The sequence below is a fragment of the Delphinapterus leucas genome, chromosome 2 (genome assembly GCF_059928025.1).
Source record: "Delphinapterus leucas isolate spDelLeu-1000000601 "Yukka" chromosome 2, BTC_Dleu_Yukka2, whole genome shotgun sequence".
In the NCBI taxonomy this organism is placed as follows: domain Eukaryota; kingdom Metazoa; phylum Chordata; class Mammalia; order Artiodactyla; family Monodontidae; genus Delphinapterus; species Delphinapterus leucas.
Genome location: NC_143130.1, coordinates 67,846,878 through 67,861,882, shown reverse-complemented (window position 1 = coordinate 67,861,882; position 15,005 = coordinate 67,846,878). Strand labels below are relative to the sequence as shown.

At 49.2% G+C, this 15,005-nt stretch overlaps 1 long non-coding RNA gene across 1 annotated transcript; it reads right to left on the bottom strand.

Moving 5' to 3' along the window:
* Positions 1 to 615: 615 nt before the first annotated feature.
* LOC111177779 (uncharacterized) lies at positions 616 to 14,422 on the bottom strand. Its single transcript, XR_016392054.1, has 3 exons — positions 12,503 to 14,422; positions 11,388 to 11,538; positions 616 to 9,442 (listed from the first exon to the last, which is right to left on the bottom strand). It is a non-coding gene; the product is annotated as an uncharacterized LOC111177779 (long non-coding RNA).
* Between the last annotated feature and the right edge of the window lie 583 nt (positions 14,423 to 15,005).

Genomic DNA, 15,005 nt, shown 5'->3' with positions numbered 1-15,005 from the left:
CTCCTCCCTTATTCTGTGGGTTCTCCCAGAGGAAGGAAGGAATCTAAAATCTATAAACCCCTCCTATGTGCCAGACCCTCTGTGGGGCATTTGACATACACCTTTTATTTTCTTCTTCTCTTTATTGTGGTAAAATATATATAACAAAAATTACCATCCTAACCATTTTTAAGTGCACCATTCATTGGTATTAAATATATTCACATTGTTAGGTAACCATCACCACCATCCATCCCCATGACTCTTCATCTTGTACAACTGAAACTCTAGACCTATGATACAATAACTCCCCATTCTCTACTTCCCTCAGCCCCTGGCAACCACCATTACACTTTCCTTCTTTTTTATTTTAGCTGCTTTTCATACGTCATGCAACTGGAATCATACGGTATTTGTCTTTTTATGATCTGTTTATTTCACTTAATATAATGTCCTCAAGCTTCATCCATGTTGTAGCATATTGCGGAATTTCCTTCCTTTTTAAGACCGAATAATATTCCATTGCACGGATGGGCCACATTTTGTTTATCCATTCATCCATCAATGGACAATGAGATTGTTTCCACCTTTTGCCTATTGTGAATAATGCTGCTGTGAACATGGGTGTACAAATATCTCTTTGAGACCCTGCTTCCAATTCCTTTGGGTATATATCTAGAAGTGGAATTGCTGGATCATAGGGTAATTTTATCTTTAATTTTTCTGAGGAAACATCATACTCTTTTCCACAGTGGCTGTATAATTTTACAATCCCATCAACAGTGCACAAGGGTTTCCTTTTCTCTACATCCTCACCAACACTTGTTTTCTGGTTTTTGATCATACTCAGAGCAACTATGTGATATAAGCATTCTTCCTCACATTTATACATGAGAGAATGAGTTCAGAGAGGTTAAGTAATGGATCGAAAGCCACACAGCCAACAGATGGGGAAGCCAGGATTCAAACCATGCCTCTCTGACTCCTTGTTCCTCCTGTCCTCAGGCCAGGAGTCTTCCAGTGAACTTTGAGTCTCATAAGACTTGTCTGGGAAAGAGCATTTTAAGTGGGGTGACAAGTCACGCAAATTTGGGACTTGGATTATCTAACTCCAGGTAGCAGGTAACTAATGGCCAAGTGGGGGCCTTGCCATGAGATTCTAAGCCACTTGATCAGGGAAGCTTCATGGAGAAGGCAGACTCAGCTTATTCCTAAAGGGCAGGCAGGCAGAATTTGGAGAGCCAGAGAGAAGGAAGGAAGGCTATTCCAGGCTTCCCAGGCAAGATTTTAAGTTGCCTTAAAAAGTAAAAGACGGTATCTCCATCTGCCTTTAAAGAGGGCCAGGGGTGTAGGATAATTTATATCAGGGAAAGATTACATCGTGGCCTGGATCCCTTTACTGACAGAGTCTGGTGGTAGAGCGGGAGCCACATGGAAAAACTGATCACGGTGAAGGGAAACTGACATGTGAGAGCTTCTGCTGGTTCCTCCTCACACTTTTGATTTACAGAAACGGGTCCCAGCCCAAGTAGAGGGTGGAGGGCCGAACACTGCTCTTCTTAATAAAGGAAAGGAATCCTGAACTTCTGGGGGCAGCCCAAGGGAGAGGAGTGGAAAGGGGAAGAGAACAAAAAGAGGGAGAGATGTGGGGAGGTCCCAAGGGAGTGAGGAGCCTGGAACCCAGGGGCAGATGGAGGGCCTGGGGGAGGACAGGTGGGGGAGGAGCGGCCTCGGATCTTCAGAGCAGCCATGAGTGACATCCAAGTTGAAGTTCACTGTGCTATGTGGTGACACAAATACACACCCATGATCCACAATGGAACAGGCAACAGCCTAAAGTTGGATTGCTGTAGGGATTCCAGGTGGAAGGGACCACACCACAGTTTTCCCATTATTCATGAAATGGGGACCTGCAGCAGTGTTATTTAAATAGCAAAAGCAGACCCCATACATGGGGGAGTTTGGGGACGGTCGAATGGCTCACATACAGATTACAAAAGCAGAGAGAACAGTGGAGACAAACTGTATGAATGAGGTTGATGGCTTTTCATTCACAGGCAGAGCCTTATCCTCATCCAGCCGTGGTGGCTATTTTCATCTAATTTTATTCAGTAGGTCTGCGGCACCATTCCTGTGGCCTGGCAACTGTCACAGTCGCTTTTGAATAGCAGCTGAAGCTTGCACATTGACAGTGCTGTCTGGCAACACTGTTCTGAGCACTTCAAGTATCAACTTAATCCTTGCCACCTCCCAATGACATAGCTTACTATGCTTATCCCCATTGTGCAGATGAAGAAACTGAGGCACAGGGAGGTTAAGTTACCTACCATGATTACATAATGAGGGGCATAGTTGAGATTCCACCCTTGATGGTCTGGCTCCAGAGTCTCACTCTTAATCACTTCATTATACTGCTTCTCTGCAGCTCTCCAGCTCCAGCCGCTGCTGCCTCTTTCCTTTGCTACTAGATGGAGGGACTAACTACTTGGAGAGTAACAGTGGAAAACCCACAGACCCTCATGATCCATAAAGATTTAAATTTGTCATCAATCCAAAGGATAATATCAGGATAAGTGAGTGGACGAACCAAGGAAAAAGGTTCCAGCTCAGTAGAAGGAAGACCTTGCTAGCATGCTGAGCCATCCAAATGAATGCAGTCTCAAGAGGTAGTAAGCTCCCTGTCATCAGAGGGATGCAGGTGAGCCTTCCCAACAGCTTGACGTGGATGCACACTTAGCTATGGGAGCTGTTAAGTTTCTCTCCAACTTGAGATTCTATGACTCCAGGAAATTTTCCTGATCTAGAAGAAATCACTCAAAAGGGTCAGACACCAGGGATCACAAGAATCCACAGGCTTCGAGTTACCCAGGGTTTGTTTTATTGTCCATTCCTGAAATCTCCTTCTTCTCTCCTTGTCCACTTGGTTAACTCCTACTCATCTTTTAGGGCCCAACGTGAATGACACCTCCTCCAGGAAGCCTTCCCTCCTCATTCCATTCCTACTAGGCATAGGGGTCACCCAGGCTCTCCCCACTCTCTGCTTCTCTCAATTACCACGTCTTTCTGATTATAGGTCAGTCTCCCACTGTAGACAATGAGCACCCAAGGGCAGAAACCAACCCCTATTTATGTCTCTAAATCCACAGCTCTCAGCTTGGGGAACATAGTCAGCAGGATCAAGCCAATTCAGCAAATATGTCTTTACTACCAGTCTATTCTGTTCTACTCTGGTTATCTGTGTTTACAGACAAGCCGTCTCCCTAGCACCGCCTCACTTCCCCCTTGAACACCAAGCTCCACTTTCTCTCTCCTGCTATCTGACCTGTGCACATTCATGGATGGACAATGTCAGGGGCTCCCTCTTGGCTTAGCTCTCCTGGGTCCACATGAGGTGAGAGGTGGCCAGATTCCCAGCAGCAGAGCTCTTCAGCATCCCACAGCCGTGAGGGCTGGGAACGCCTTACTCATCTCATGCCTGTGGTGGATGCTTGGATGCAGATTCCCCCTTAATGAAGGTCTTGCTGGGAGGGCTGTGGCAGGCAGGCTTCGGCAGTCAGAGGACAGCTGCACCAAGGTCACACCGTGGGGACCTCCAGCACAGGGTGTAAAAGGCCATTTTGGTTTCAGAGCTCTGTGAGAGTTGGACACACTCTCCCTCTGCTGCTTCTATCCCTCTCCTTCCAAGGATGTTGATCCCCAGGGCATTTCTAATTAATATCCTGACTGCTAAACTCTGTCTCAGAGCTTGCTTCCCTGGGAACCCAATCTTCAACAGATGCAAATGCAGCATTTCAGGGCCTACAAGTCAGCAGGAATTTTGTTGTGTGTTAATTTCATCATCCCAACAACCCTATCAGGTTTTTCCAGAGGAGGAAATGGGAGCTGAGAGACGGAAGTGACTTGTCCAAGGTCACACAGCCAGTGAGCATTAGAGCTGGGATGGATCCCGGTCAGGATGTTTCTGAAGTCTGTGGCCTCTCCTGAACTAGGCTGCCTTTTACCTGTGGCTCTGAAGGTCCAGGATTCTTCCAGGCTCAAGGACCAGTGAGCAAGCATTCTCCAGTAAGATATTCCAAGAGGCATCTGGGAAACAGATCTGGGCAGCCATGAGTGGGAGAGAATTCCAGTCCCAGGAAAGGGGGCAGAATGCTTTCTCTCTCCCTGAAGGACTCTGAGGAAAGGATGAGTAAACAGAACTCCTGAAAGAGGGATAACTGGAATGCTCACACCCAACTGCCCGCACACCTGCACCCTCTGGCCAGGATCTCAGACCACCTGGGCCTCAGAGCCTAGCCCTGGAGTCTGTGCAGAGGACACGAGTCACACGGGGTCTCGTCACCCATTGCAGCAGCCACGGGAACAGCCCAGAGAGTGACAGCGCTGAGAGGAACTTGGCTTCAGGCAGTAGAGAGGCTGCCACTCCGCAGAGGCAGCCAGGCCAGCTGTCGACTCCAGAGAAGATGGGGCTGCTGGGAGACGTGACAGACGGAGTCCCGGGGAGCTCGTGAACCCCATCTGTCCACAGCGGGTGGGGGAGAGCCACCCCCCCAAGTGAGACATGGGTTACAAAACCAACCCTTCTAAAGCCACACAGGGGCCCTGATGTCCAACTCCGTTCCACAGAGGTCAGAGGCCTGAGGAGGTGTTTTGGGGTGCCCCAGGGTGCCACCCTCCTCCCTCTTCACAGAGAGCGGCTTCATCTCTGTGCCTCGCGCTCTGTGTTACCGACAGGCCTGCCGATGGCAGGGATTTCTCAATCCCCCAGTGGAACAGCACATGGGGCCGGGAGCTGCCCCAGGTCTGAGAAAGCTTTCACCCCCCAGGGTCTTCCCTGTGCCGGCCTCCTGCTTTCAGGCCTCCATCCCCATTTCACACTGAGTCAACGGGAACACCACACGTAGCCCCTTTCCCCTGTTCCACAAAATACATAAGTACATAACCAAACACGCTTGCCCAGTTATTCAGATGCCCAGTTGAATTTACTGAAGACCTTGGGGGAGTCCCACATCGCAGGCCTTACTGTCAGCAACTTAAAAAGCCCTCCTCCCTTTTCTGTCTCCCCTGGTCCTGAAATTCACATGCAAATGTAAGGGACCCAGAAAAGCCAAGACTATCTTAAAAAAGAAGAAACAAAGTGAAGGACTTAACACAGCTGATTTCAAAACTTATAGAGTGAAGGAAATGGGGAGATATGAGTCAAAGGACAAACTTCCAGTTATAAGATGAACAAGCTCTGTGCATCTAACGTACAGTATAGTTAACAATACTGTATTGTATAATTGAAAGTTGCTGAAAGATTAGATCTCAAATGTTTCCACCACACACACACTCACAAAAAGGTGATGGAGGCGTTAACTAAGCCCTATTGTGGTAATCATTTCACTATATATATATATATATACATACATACACACGCATGTATCAAATCATCACGTTGTACACCTTAAACTTACACAAAGTTATATGTTGTTTATCAATAAAGCTGGAAACAATTGTTTTACTTTTTAAGAAACTTATTACAAACCCACAGTAATCAGGACAGTTAGGTACCAGCATAATGATAGACATATAGATCAATGGAACAGAATTGAGAGTCCAAAAATAAACCCATACATCTATGGCCAATTAATTTCAACAAGGAAGCCAAGATGCGTCGATGAAGAAAAAAAAGTCATTTCCACACATGATGCTGGAATACCTGTATACCATATTAGAACCCTTACACATTGTTGCCGGGGATCTAAAATGGTACAGCCCCTGTGGAAAAGAGTTTGGCACTTCCTCAAAATGTTAAATATAGATTTATCACATTTAATATTTCTTCATAAGCAGCAATGTTCTTGGGATAAATACCTGGGGATGTGACTGGGATGAAGCAGAAATTGGAGGAAGAAGTAAAGCTGTGATGCTGGCCAGTGACAGGCCCTGGGCTGACCCTGTGGGAGCTCTGGAGCCGAAATGACCCATCAGAGTTGTCCTGCATTGGACCAAAATAACCAATCCTTATATGCCCTCATTGATCAGTCATCAGATGGGGCATCCCCTCCAGAAGGGCATGACTGTGGGCGAGGCAGCCCTCCACAGCTAAGACAGCCCCCAAAGGTGGCCTGCCGACCACCTTCCCAGCAGCCGAGGCAAAGCCTTCGTTGATGGGGGTCTGGGTGGCATGTCTCCCTGTCCACCCTGCTGGGGGTGGAGGGGTCCATTGCTGTGGAGCAGAAGCACCCAAAGCCCAGTGGAAGGGTGTGGGGTTTGGGAGGGGAGGGGGTCGGTGGCGGGGAAAGGTATAAGCAGTAAGGGAACAAAGACACGGCAATGACAGATGCCTGGAGACGTGCCCTGTGGAGGTGGTGCCGGGACACAGGGATGGGAGGCAAGCTGCTAACCGTCTCTGGGAGGCCTAAGGGGCCTCTGCTGTAAGCGGGTCAGCTGGTGCAGGGTTGGCACCTAAAAAAGGCTGGTGGGAGCTCTGCTGCGGGCTGGAGCCTCTGTGGTCACGGCACTGTGCACTCAGTGATCCCCAGTGCCGCAGTGAGGCTGCCAGGTGTGCTGGTTGGGAGTGTGGGGGGGGGGGAGAGGGGAGTGGGTCCTGCCTCTTTGGATGGAGTTGGTTAATCCATTCAGGGATGCTCTGAGCTATTTCCTGAGTAAATAACTCTCGGGCAGTTATGTACCTAAAAGCAGACCAAGTACGGGAGTGAACACAGTTTCAGAGGTGCTGCAGCAGCACGTCTCCCAGGAAATGCTGGCAAAGCAAGGAGAAGCCCAGAGCACCGCAGGCGGGAAGTGAACACTTGGGCTGCAGCCCAGGTGGTGCCAGTGATTAGCTGTGTGACTTGGGGCAAGTTCCCCGACTTATTTGGCTTTAGTCCTCCCCACGGTTAAATGAGAAGGAACCTAGATAGCCTCTCAGGTGCATCCAGCGCTAATCCACAGGACTCATGAGGAGTCCTGATGAGGACCCAGCAGGAAACCAATCAGGAAGGTTCTAAGGCTTGTGCTCCCCTCCACCCAAAGGCCCCAAAGGGCAATCCAGGGCTGCCCAGGGTGCTCACCACGTCTGGGCCCTCACACGCCACTGTGCCCACTCTCTCGGGCTCTAGCTGCAAATTGGTTCACATGAGGAACACGAGCTGCCCAAATCACTCATAGGATGGCTCGAGAAAAAGCAATTAAATGCTTTCTTAATTGCAGGATGGCAAGAGGTTAATGAGTTACTATAAAAACCAGTCCCTGCCATCTGGTGGCTGTCACCAAAGCCCACATGCAGGGAGGCGATCCCAATTTGTAAGACAGGACGACGGGATCACTCCAAGTCAGGAGAAGGGGTGGAACCTCGGGTGCCAAGGCTGGGGGCCCTGAGCAGCAGAGCCCAATGCGGCCCAGCCGGCCTCCAGACGTCCCGGGGCTGCACAGAGCTTCAAAATCAAGCTGGAGGGAAATCAGACAGGGAGCCAAAATCACTCATCAGCTCCAACACTGGTTTTCTCTGGGATTCGGCTCTAGCGAGGGACGGCCGACAGCCACTTGCTCAGCGCTAGCCAGGAGGAGAGGAGAGAAAAGCGACAGCTGAGAGAGAAGCCAGCCAAGGCGGAGGGAGGGACAGACAGAGGCAGGGATGCAGACCCTGCAAAGACAAAGAGATGCAAACCAGCCTGGACAGACGGAGAGACAAAAGAGAAAGGATGAGCGCTGAGATGCCAGGAGGTGGAAAATGACAGTGACACAGACAGGCCGTGAATGTGAGAAGTAGATGAAAGGGCAGGTACTTTTCTAGAATCAGAGATAGGAAAGAACCTTTGAGGGTTTTGCTTTGTTCTGGGCAGACGTGTTCTCTCCAATATTCTGCAGCTCCCAGGAGTCAAGGAGAATGGCCCTTCTCCCTTGGAGGATGTGAAGAGGAGGCATTCAGGGGATCAGCCTCCACTCTGCCCCTGACTAAAACACACACACACGTTTATATATGTGCACGTGCGCACACACACACACACACACACACACACACATACACATACACACACACTGATACACACCATCCCAGGCACAGCCAGTTCTCACTGGTCAGGAGCCACTTCTCCCCGTGTTGAGGAGGCCACGGGTCTCAGGCTGTCTCTCCTCTTAGCTCTGGTCCCAGAGGTTCCATTTGCAGTCCCAAGCCTGGCGGAAGCAGGTCTGGTTTTCTGGTACAAAGAAGAAGGAAGCCAGAGAGTCTATGTATCCCAAAGGCTGCAAAACTGTGATTTCCATGAGGCTAAACTCACTGCTGGCCCTCTCTGCCATCTTCTAGAAGTTGGCTGAGAAATAGAGAGATCACCCCTCACCTGTTCTTCTAGGGTCAGACTATTCTTCCAGGATGAGACCTTGAGACACTCACTTCCCAGGATTTTAGAAGTTTCCCCGCCCAGAGCAGGTTCTAACTGGCCACAGTAACAATATAGCAACCTGCTTGCAGTGGGAGGGTGGGACTCTCTCACTGAGAGTGAGTGGGTGTCACCCACTCCACCATCACTGCCCTCCGCCTCTGAGGACCACGGCAGCTTGCTCCTGAAGGCCAAGGTCTCAGCTTGAAGCAAAGCCCCACGGCCCAAAGCAAAAACAAACAAATAGGGATCTGCAGCTGGAAGATTCCAGTATCTCCATTTTTCACAGTACCTTTTGTCCTTGATTTTCCCTTCTCCTCTCTCCCACTCCAGTGCCATTTGGCCGACACACAGAAGACTCTGTACCCGATGAACTAGAGACACAAGGAAGGTCTCGCTAATCCATCCATCTTACTAGAGGTTAGAGATTGCCCTAACATCTCTAGGGGAATTTAGGGAAGGCATTGTTGGTGTTCCAGGGTAAAATTAGAGTTTGAAATTCCTTGTCTACACGTGGGATCCAACCAGCACAAGAGTTGACCATCATTGTCTCTTTTATTTCCAGCAATAAACCAGAATCCTAAAGCTGTCTCTAGCTGATCCCACCTAGCCAGCTGGTGGGTCCTTTGAGGACTCATGTCACCCCCCCTAAGTCTCCCAGCAGAGGTCTGCCAGGTCTATGAATCAGGTCTCCCTGATTCTGGTCTGGGCAGCAACTTGGGTCCACCAGCTGTACAGCCGCAGTGCCACTGGGTGACACTCAGGAGCCAGCAGGGCATCAGCAGTAGTTCTGGGGAGTGATTTTTTTTGCGGTACGCAGGCCTCTCACCGCTACGGCCTCTCCCGTTGCGGAGCACAGGCTCCGGACTCGCAGGCTCAGCGGCCATGGCTCACGGGCCCAGCCGCTCTGCGGCATGTGGGATCTTCCCGGACCAGGGCACGAACCCGTGTCCCCTGAATCGGCAGGCGGACTCTCAACCACTGCGCCACCAGGGAAGCCCTGGGGAGTGATTTTGCTTGTGGTTCTTCCTTTTGTCCCTGTGTCTTTAGAAGGTCCGAGTGTTCTTCTTCCTCGGGATTCTGTGAGCCACTCAATTGCTTTCCTGTTTCCAAAGGAAAAGAGTGGTCAGGCACACACACGAGAGAGACAGAGACACAAAGACAGTGACACAGAGACAAAGAGACAGAAAGAAACAAAGGATGAAAATACTCTAATCCTTGGAACTGTCATTAAACCATAGGCACTGGTCTCTGTCCCTCTTCTGCTCCCTCTGGACTGAGCTTTCTGTCCTCAGCCACGCTCCTGGAGGCCCCATGAGTTCAGAGCCCAGTTTTGTCCCGTGGCTTCAAACCTTACCCCTCAGGCTGGAACAAATACCCAGTCCCTGCTCATTATCAAGCCACCCTCCTTCTACCCGCTGCCCACACCTCCTCTGACACAGAGAAACGTACACACACGTGTACACACCCCACACCCACCTCATACACAACTACTCTGGCTCGTGCTCCACTCTGCATTTTCCAAAAGGCATTGCTAGAAGGGGACGCATTCCATCCTCCAGCTCCTGGTCTGTTCGTGTTCAGCCCCCCTCAGGACGGCAGGGCCTCGGGCAGGGGAGCCGAGAGGGAGCAGAGGGGGTCGGCATACAGAGTCTGAGCTGTTACGTGGAGACCAATCAAATGCAGCTCACGTCTACTCCAGGATTTTAAACGATGGGAAATCAGCACTCCAAACATTAGACCCAAAGGTCTTTCTTTAACTTGCTACTCTGGAGGGGTAATTTTCATCCAGGTGTGGCATGTGCACAGCCAGGGAGCACCTGCCAAGTCATCTGACGCCTTTGAATTCCTTTTGAGCCAACACCTAACTTTCTTCTTCTGGGCAAGCTGGGGCTCCTTTGTGAAGAAGGGTAACTCAATGTCACTTTGAATGAATGAATGAATCAGAGGAAAGAGCTCCCGTTAGAGGACTGACGGTGAACATTTCAGGGAATTTTAGAAAGCTCAGCCCTGTGAGAAAACCAATCACCAGAGGATACTCTAAAACAAAATACAAGCAAATATAAGGTTGAGGGAACATTCTGTGCACACTCAGAATGTCAGGGAGCTCAGAGGAAAGGACAGATTGCTGTTGGAAGGTGACATCGAGATGTGTGTGTTTCCCCCAGGGCCGACTGCTGCGGTAACTTGCTCTGGGTAGCGGCCACTCCCTCCCTTAGCGGCCACTCCCTCCCTTACAACATCGTCCCAATCAGCCGATCACAACTGCCTGGTCCATCTTAAAGCCTGTCAGCTACCCAGCACTGGCTGCTATTGACATGACTCACTCCCTGAGATTCTCTGGGGTAGCAGTTGAGAACTTGGGCCCTGGAGGGAAAAGCCTTGCGGTTTGAATCCTGGCTTCACTGCTTGCTGGCACTGCTTGCCTTCTCTGGGCTCCAGCTTAAAATGGGAATAACAACAATAACTCTAACAGTGTTCTTGCGAGGATTAGATAAATTGATCCATATGAAGGTGTATTAGTCCGGGTTCAGCCAAAGAAATAAAACCAGTAGGAGATATACACTAAGCGGTTTGTTGCAAGGAATTGGCTTATGTGATTGTGGGGCTGGCTGGGTGAGTCTGAAATCCACTTGGAGGCCGTCAGGAAGGGCTGGCTGGAACTGAGACACCGGCTGAAGCTGCAGGCCCCAGGTGGAATTTCTTCTCCTTCAGGGAAGCCTCAGCTCTGCTCTTAAGACCTTTGAACTGATTGAATCAGGCCCACCCAGCTTGCCTAGGATCATCCCCTTTACTTAAAGTCACTGGTTTGGGACTTTAATGACATCTACCTTCACAGCAACACCTAAGTTAGCATTTGGTTGAATAACTGGAAACTCAGGCCTAGGCAAAGTGACATATAAAACAGCCCATCACAGAAGAGTGAGCACCGTGGCTGGCTCCCGGTAACCCATCACTCAAGAACATTCAGCTATTATTTTTTTTAGGATTCAAAAGCATCTACTATGAAGTGGACATAATGAGTCAAGCTTCCCCCCTCCATCTTACCTGACCCATAGCTTTCTCTTCCTCACTTCCAAATCTTCTTCCAAAGAAGGCTGAAGACACCCTAAGGAGTCAAAAGGAAGGTGACCCTCTTCTATTCATCCTCTCGGCAAACACTGCCTGGGCACGCTCTGTGCCAGCTCAGGTCTAGGAGCTGTACGAGTAGATGCAGGTACGAGTTAGTCCCTGCCCGCCTGAAGCCCTGGACGCAGCGACCCACCCTCTGTGGTTCCTCTTGTCTGGTCACGCACGTCCTGCCCGGCCTGTAGACCTCCTCTACAGCTGTCCTCCATCAGCACCTGACTAAAGGGGCAGACAGCAAGCCCAAGCTCTGAACTATGCACCCACCCAGAGGGGCACTTTTTCTACATCACTCAAAGGAGCCAAGAAGCTAGTGCATTTAACCACAGACATCAACAGAAGGGAGATGCTCCCCAGGGAGTCACATGCTGTTTAACACAGGACACCCCAGTTCCCCGTCACAGGGCACACACGTGATGCAGTGAAGAGCACGTCTCAGCCCCTCAGAGTATTTCCACTCCTATTCTGGTCTGCAGGCCCTTCTAAGCATCCATCTTGGTGGCCTCTGCCCACTATTGATCATTTCCAGTTCCCCGCACCCTACCTCCTCCAATTCCCAGAGAGGCCATGCTCTGTCCAGTGGCCACTGTGATCCCACTCCTTCATCCCAGGACGAAGCTGCCCTGCTCCATGGCATGGTGATGGTGCCCACTAACCTAGGACAAACGTGTCCCAGGGCCATGGTTCTCCTGCCAGTCTACACTTGTCCAGTTCTCATCCGCCCTTGCAGAACCCATGATGGCCCAGAGAGCTCCCCCCACCCTTTCCAGGAGCTCAACTTTCTAGTTACATGAGCTTGGCGGAGTTAATTAACTTCTCTGAGCTTGAATTCCTCCTCTAAAAAATAGATATGATCATAAAACCCATTTCAAGGAGTTGTCATGAGAAGCAAGTGAAATAACATATGTGAAGTGCCTGACACGTGGAACCCTGTTCATCTCCCGCATGCCCAGCCTCCCTGCCCAGCCCTTACTGCCCACCCTCCCTTCAAGCTTACATAATATGGATCAGGTACATGAAGCCCATACTTAACCCACCTGATGTCATGGCATCCTAGCTCCGGCTCACCAGTCTCCAGGATACCACAGCATGGGGAGAAAGAGTATGTTTGCCTTCACATCTGCTGGGGAAGGCCTCCTACCCACAAGTGGAACCTGCAATAACATGAAGGGTTTGAACTGTCAGAGTTGTGATCAAAGGGAGACTGGGGAGTTGATGACAAGGAACTCGTTTCATGAAAGAATGAGAAGCAGATGTAGCCTTTCCCCTTCCCCCCAACCTGTCCAGGACCCCAACAATATGGGCGGCAGTGCAGAGGATCCCAGCCTGTACTGAACCCCAGCACAGAGGAAGAACTCTGTCACCTGTCACACACTGTATCAATGTTAGTCCGTATATTATAATTTAATTCCTCCCAGCTCCTGGGAAATGCAGTGCCTGGGGTGGACTGGGCTGGTTCTCTCCACCTGGCCTTGGAGAAACCTGCCTCTCCTCTAGAACAGGGGCATACCGGCCAAGGAACTTCCACAGGTGGGACCCTCAGGACCCCATCTCTCCTGCTGCAAGACCGACCAGGGGATCTAATGGCGGGCAGGTTTTGAAATCTCAGCCTTATGGAGATTTGGGGCTGGGTAATTCTTGGTCTGTAGTATGTTCAGCAGCCTTCCTTGCCCACTCCTGCCTGGATTCCAGTAGCACCCACTCCCCAGTGGTAAGAACTAAAAGTGTCTCCAGACATTGCCAGATGTCCTCAGGAAGCAAAATCACCCCAGACAGAACCACAGAGCCCAAGTGCCTGCTGTGCCCTGGGCACCCTTTTGAGTCAAGCAGCTGGAGGTCTTGTGACCCTGTGACTCTGGCCACCAGCAAATGGACAGGATCTCCATCCTGGACCAGCTCCTGTGACATCACTTGGTTGGGTCAGGGCTCTTCAACTGCATGGTGACTCCCCACCCCTGACCAGGCTTGCTCTGGGTTTGGGGGATTGGAGTAGGATGTCATGGAAACAGGATGCTGGGAAGAAAACAAAGAGAGAAATAAATGCAGCATGGGCCACAGAGCAGGAGGTCCCAGCTTCCTGGAACCCACTAGATGACCAGTTCACTCTCTCAGCTCTATAACTCCACCTTTTCTACGACGATGACATACTACCTTTTAAATCATTTTTAAAGCCTTTATTTAAAGTAATTTATCTACTGCTAAATAATAACTATCAAAAGCTGTATTTCCCAAACTGGGATTTTTCATTACTGGTGTGAACAGGATATGTTATTTTTCAAGGATGTATTTTTGTTACCAGACTGGGCCATTTTTATTTCATGCAAGTCAAGTGGGCATGGGTAATAAAATAAAAATAAAAACAGAAGGGAGCTAGTTTTATTTTTTTTAATCCCACCGTTTTTTCGGAAGAAAATAAATCTGCCCCTTCAATCACTCCCACCAAATTAAACTTTCCATAATTATTGTAATGCAACATACATATAAATAGTACATATTATATATATAGTCACATGTATTTTCACCAAAATGTAGTTAGTTATGCTATATTTTTCTGCAACTTGCTTTATCACTTAACACAACTTTTATCAGCGACCCCTCCTTCCTGGTTGGTGTCTCAGGAACCTCACTGCCTGGTTCAAATACTAGCTCTGACTTTTCACAGCTGTGTGATCTTGTGGAGGTTAATAACCTCTCTGTGCCTCTTCTGCAACATGTGGATGATGACAACATCATCTACTTTATGAAGACCTGAGTGAGTTAAACAAGGTCATGATGGGAAGCACTCAGAACAGTGCCTAGCAAATACTCAGAAAAATGTTACCTCCTGCTACACGGATCTACCTTCTTGTTAAGAGTTGAAGAGGATTCCACTACACAGATATACCGTGCTCTGCCGTGGAAATTTAAATTTGTACAAATGTTTGCTCTTGTAAGCCATGGTACAATGAATGCCCTTGTACTTACATCTTTACTCATTCATGCCATGGTTTGGGAGGATAAATTCCTAGAGGAGAGATCGGGGGGTTATTCAGTAAGCGCATTTTAAGTTTATATATCTATTGAGATATTACCTTCAAAAAGGTTGTGAGGATTTTCATTCCTACCAATAGTGTGTGCAAGCTCGTTTCTTCACCCTCAGCAGTTCTGAAGGCTATCAGTCTTTTTAATTGGGTAGGCAAAAATGAAAACAATGCCACAATGTTGTTTGCATCCATATTTCTTTAACTATTAGTGAGATCAAACAATGTTTTTTCTTCCAGTTTTAGATATCAAATAATTAAATTTTTTTTCTTCTTTTAAACAATTTCTCATTCTAACTCCTCTTGCTATTTTAAGATGTTGGGGGTAGGAGTTTATTAATTAATTTATTTATTTTTGCTGTGTTGGGTCTTCGTTTCTGTGCGAGGGCTTTCTCTAGTTATGGCGAGCGGGGGCCGCTCTTCATCGCGGCACGCGGGCCTCTCACTATCGCGGCCTCTCTTGTTGCGGAGCACAGACTCCAGACGCGCAGGCTCAGTAGTTGTGGCTCACGGGCCTAGT